General features: G+C 48.0%; 1 pseudogene; it reads left to right on the top strand.

Annotated features, from left to right (window-relative positions):
• The first annotated feature begins 214 nt into the window (after positions 1-214).
• Positions 215-388, top strand: LOC135184672 (U1 spliceosomal RNA; annotated as a pseudogene).
• Positions 389-5,519: the final 5,131 nt, after the last annotated feature.

Genomic DNA, 5,519 nt, shown 5'->3' with positions numbered 1-5,519 from the left:
AAGCCCTGAGAGGTCTCCTGAGTCTCCATCCCTAGAAGGGCTTCAAAGCTGTGTAGATGTCATGCTAAGGCACACGGTTTAGCGACGACCTGGCAGTGCTGGGTAACAAGTTGGACTTGATGATCTTTTCCACCCAAAATGATCATGCTGATCTATGACAGTCCCAGAGGCATGTGTTTCTTCTACTTACTGCAGAGTCATCATTGCTTACATCTTACTTACCTGGCAGGGGAGACTCCATGACCAGGCAAGTGGTTTTCCCAGGGCAAGGCTCACTCTTTGCACTCTGAGTGTGCTGATCCCTGCGGTTTCCACAAATGCAGGAAACTCAACTGCACAGTTTGTGGTAGTGGGGAAGAAAAAAAATTTAGGGGGAGCTTTTTACCTTGGAGAGCAGGAGACTAAGGGGTGACCTTGTTCATGTTTATGAATAAGTAAGGAATGAGTGCCAGGAGGCTGGAGCCAGGCTCTGCTTGGTGATGTCCAGTGACAGGACAAGGGGCAATGGATGGAAGTTGAGGCATAGGAGGTTCTGAGGAGGAATTTTTTCACTGTGAGGGTGACAGAGCACTGGAACAGGCTGCCCAGGGAGGTTGTGGAGTCTCCCTCTCTGGAGATATTCAAGAGCCATCTGGATGTGTTGCAGTGTGATCTGCTCTAGGTGATCCTGCTCTGGCAGGGGGGCTAGACCAGATGAGCTTTGGAGGTCCCTCCCTTCCAGCCCCTGACATTCTATGATTCTATGATTGCTGAACGTCTGGCTAACCCCCCAAACTGATATGTGGGGACAGAAAAGATGCTGCAAAGGCAAGTAAAAGTTCATTACCACCCTTTATTTTCCTCGGCTTGGGTGAAAATCCCTTCTCAGCTGATTTTTCTTGCAGCCCCATCAGAAGCATCCAGGATCTGTGCTGTGATCAACACAGGCATGTAGGTGGAGCTGGATACTCTCCGTGTGTGAACTGGCCCCACTACCTGTGTGGGTGGGTGCCTCAAGTGAGGTTTCATTTTGCAGAAGTTGCATGCCAGGCTGGTGGTGGAGACTCTGCCAAGATAAATGTCTTTGCTCCTACAAAGAGAAAAATGTCTTCGTGAATGGCCAAGCAGAAGGTAGACTTGCTGCAGGGCAGGTCTCGCTTCCACAGAAGCATTTTGGGGGAGGAGAAAGTAAAAATGACAGAGCTGGCTTTGTGAGATACTTCGGTGCTGCAAGCATCCTCTCCAAAAATGTGGGGGTTGGGGACAGCCTCCTGGATCTGCTCCAAAGTGCAGCTTTGCTACTGAAAGGAAATCTGTGGACAGGGATGCGTGTGTGCTCCGGGTGTCCGTGAGTACACCAACGAGGTGTGGTGATGTTTCAGTTCTCCAGAGCTCAGAAAACCAGACCAAAACTGAGAACCAGCCTCTGAGAATGTGTGTTTGTCAATGAGCTTTGATGTTGCCTCAAGGAGCAGAGTTTCAATGGGGCTCACTGAAGATGCAGGAGCTGAAACTCAGAAATGTCTCTGTTGTGGCAGCAGAGCAGATGTTTGGGGAGCACTGCTCCTTGTGCAGGCTTGGGCTGTGTTAGGTATTCCACCTGCACTGCTGAGGGGTGTCTTAGAACCATAGAGCTGTTGAGGCTGGAAGTGCCCTTGGTGATCATCAAGCCCAACTGTGCACCTACAGCTCACAATTCCACCACTACTGCTAAGCCACTACCATCAAACCCTGTCCTTAAGTACCAAATCAACATGTCTTTTAAATGCTTCCAGGGGTGGTGACACCCCCTCCTCCTCGGGCAGCCTGTTCCAAAGCTTGAGAACCCTTTCTGCTGAGAAATGTTTCCTAATATCCAGTCCAAACCTTCCCTGGCACAGCTTAATGTTGTTTCCTCTTGTCCTGTCAACTTGCTGCATGTGAGAAGAGATCATCCACCACTGAAAGGCTGCAGGATTGTGCAGTGCCATGCATGGGCTGCAACCTCCTGTCTCCTTCCCAGGCTTTGCATTTCACAGGGTGATGGTCCCAGCAGCTTACTGTTGCCACCCTACCTCACCTCCATAATCATATCACCATCGAATGCACTGGATTGAAAGGGACATTTAAAGGTCACATTTAAAAGGTCAACCCCTCTGCAGCAGCAGGGACATCTTTAACTAGATCAGAGCCAATAAATTCTAGCAGAGGCCCTGGTGTAGAAGTAATCAGACCTGCTCAGCAGAGCTGTGCTTGAGGTTGAAGAGCAACCCTTGATGATTAAAATTAGCAGGAGCATGACCAAGACATGCACGCTCCTGTCTCTGGTTTCCTACCCACCCAGAAGATGAATTATTTATTTGAACAGGAGCTCTTGAAACTGGAGATTTCTTGTAAATGATATTTAGGATTTTTTTTGGGGGGGGGAGGGGGTGGTGGGGAGGGTGGGAGGAAGAGTTAAATACACAGAGGAATGTTGGGAAGTGAGCTGAGCATGCTCTGGGGGAAATGAGTTACACTGGGAGGCAAATGCTCCTTCCATTGGGTCTGCACATCTCTTGGTTTGAAAACCAAGCAAGAGCCATGGTTAGAGTGGGTTGTGATTTAGTTCATTTGAGCAGAGGAAAATATTTTGCTCATACCAGGAGAAATGTAGTTATTTATTCCTGGCCATTTCTCTTTGCAGGCAGGTTTGGTTTCTCCTTCTGAGCGTGTTCTTTGTGTTTTCACTTGGAAAGGGAGGCAGAACACCCCCCCTTGGGACTCTGACAAATGATTTTCCCACCCTGGGCGTTGCAGAAATCCTGCACATCTCTTGTCAACATCTAAATGAAATCAATTTCATTGATTTTTAAAGATGTTGGTGAGGATCTGCTCCTTTCCCTGCCTTTCCTGGAGGCTCACAGTGCTTCTGCTCAGCCTGTTGCTTTGACTTCATCTGGATTTATATCGGTGTCATTGAGAGCATAATGTGGCTCTGAACCTCTTTGAACTCCATTGTCTGGAGGACAAGGGAAGCGTGTAAACCCAGCTATTAAAAACCCTCTCTGCTAGAGCTGGTCAATTTAAAATCCATCTGGAACAATAAAAGGAGCATCAGTGCCAGCACCACGCTCACTGAGCCTTCACCCCATCCTCCTGCTGGCTGCTGCCTCTGTCCTGCTTTCCTTGCTTTCAAGTCCTCATCTTTATAACCAGCGAAAAGCGACGCGTCTGCCAGCCTGCTCTGAAATGCAAGCTTCCCAGAGGGGAATCTGTGAGTGGTTGGCTGGTCACTGTGTGCCTTGGGGCCACCATATTCTTCTTTCTTTAGTTTTGGTGGCTGGTTCTTTTTGTTTGTTTTGTTGGTTGTTGTTTTTTTTTTTTCCCCTCACTCTGGTTGAGGGAGGAAGTTTGCAGGATGTTATCAGCATCCTGTTGCTGTGACCTGCTGAGCAATAGCATGGAAATATGTCTCCCCTTCACCACACCCCAGTGTCAACCTTTTGGCTCCTGTCTGCTGGCCATGTTCTGCAAGATTAATGTGTTTTTCAGCTGTGGACAGGAGCCTATAGCTAAAAAGGTTGGATTGTTGGGTTTTGTTTTGGGTTTGTTTCCCTAAGGGTGTCTTTTACCAGTTTCTCAGTATTCAGTGTTCTAAAATGTTTCTGGTGTGTTATTGAGACCACTTCAGGTAGTCCTGCACCTGAATCATAGAATCATAGCAGGTTGGAAGAGACTTCCAAGATCATCCAGTCCAACCTAGCACCCAGCCCTGTCCAGTCATCTAGACCATGTCACTAACTGCCTCAGCCAATCTTTTCTTGAACACCTCCAGGGACAGCAACTCCACCACCTCCCTGGGCAGCCCATTCCAATGCCAATCAGTCTCTCTGTGAAGAACTTTCTCCTAACATCCAGCCTATACTTCCCCTGGCACAACTTAAGACTGTGTCTCCTTGCTCTATTGCTGGTTGCCTGGCAGAAGAGCCCAACCCCCACCTGGCTGCAACCCCCTTTCAGGTAGTTATTCAGGTAGTAGCTATTCCTGGGGAGGAATAGCCCCCACTACCAGTACAGGTGAGGGGCTGACCATCTGGAGAGCAGCTCTGCAGAGAAGGATGTGAGAGCGTTGGTGGACAACAACTTCACCAGGAGCCAGCAGTGTGCCCTCAGGACCAAGATGATCGGTGAGATGTTGGCATGCACTAAGAGGAGTGTGGTCAGTAGGTCAAAGGAGGTTCTTCTTCCCCTTTCCTCTGCACTGGTGAGGCTTCACCTGGAATACTGTGTTCAGTTCTGGACTCCACACTTGAAGAGAGACCAGAAACTGATGGAGGGAGTCTGGAGGCTATGAAGATGCTAAGGAGACTGGAGCATCTCTGTGAGGAGGAAAGGCTGAGAGATCTGGGACTACTGAGTCTGGAGAAGAGCAACTTAAGACAGATCTTCTCAATGCATATAAATATCTAAATGATGGAGGTCATGAGGATGGGTCCAGATTTTTTTCAGTGGTACTCAGTGAAAGGACAAAAGACAAAGCACAAGCTGGAACCTAGGTGATTCCCTCTTAACATGAGGAGAAACTTCTTTGCTGGAGCCCTGGAGCAGGCTGCCTACAGAGGCTGTGGAATCTCCTTCTCTGGAGAGATCCCAAACCCACTTGGACACTGTGATTCTGGGCAAGCTGTTGTGGGAGACCCTGCTTTAGCAAGGGGGGTGGACTAGGTGATCACCAGAGGTGCCTTCCAGCACTCTCACCATGCTGAGTTTCTATGGTGCTGTAATTCTGTGATCTTGCTGTGGGACATAAGCAAACATGGGCAAAGTGTCTCATGTGTCTGTGCTTTGAAGAAGGCTGGAGAGGGATTTTGCCTTTCTGGTTGTGTAGCCAATGACTGGAGACCAGCACCACAAAACCCCAACCAACCTCCCTATCCCCCCAACAAAACAATAAAAGAGAATAAAATTAGGAATTACTCTCTTTTCCTTGCTGTTTGCTTTTTTAGCTCTTTGAGGAGCTACTTCTAGAGCTGGGCCCAGCTTGGACAGCCCACATGCCATCTTTTCTCCAGCAGTCATGCTGTTGGCCATCATCTACCTAATCCCATGTTCCTTGTAGCTGGAGGTATCCAGGCAGAGCAGCTCTCTTAGGAAATAGCTATGCTGCAGGAAATGCCTTCATTTCACTGAAAAGCACTGAGAGAAGGATATGTAAAGGACCCATTTGAGCCTCCTCATTTCATACTGACCTTCATGTAATTCTCTAATCACATGGTACCGCTAATATTAGCAATACTATTTTCAATCACCCTGGAACAGAACATTCCAGTGGTTCCAAATATATATATATATATATATATATATATAGGCATTCTTGTTCTAAGAGGTGAGGTGCCAACTCCTCAGCCTGCCTCTGGGTGAAAACAAAACTCAGAAACTCTCCTCAGAAGATGTTTGTTTGTTTGTTCGTTCTTTCTCTTTCCACAGCCTATACCTCAGCTCATCTCTTTGTGTTGTTGGCCTTGGAGCATCACCTCAAAGGGCTGGACTTACAAGCATGGTTCTTCTCCAAAAGCATC

Source organism: Pogoniulus pusillus, chromosome 20 (assembly GCF_015220805.1).
Source record: "Pogoniulus pusillus isolate bPogPus1 chromosome 20, bPogPus1.pri, whole genome shotgun sequence".
NCBI classification, from domain to species: Eukaryota; Metazoa; Chordata; class Aves; order Piciformes; family Lybiidae; genus Pogoniulus; species Pogoniulus pusillus.
Note: the sequence above shows the minus strand (reverse complement) of the source record. Positions and strands in the feature narration are given on the sequence as shown.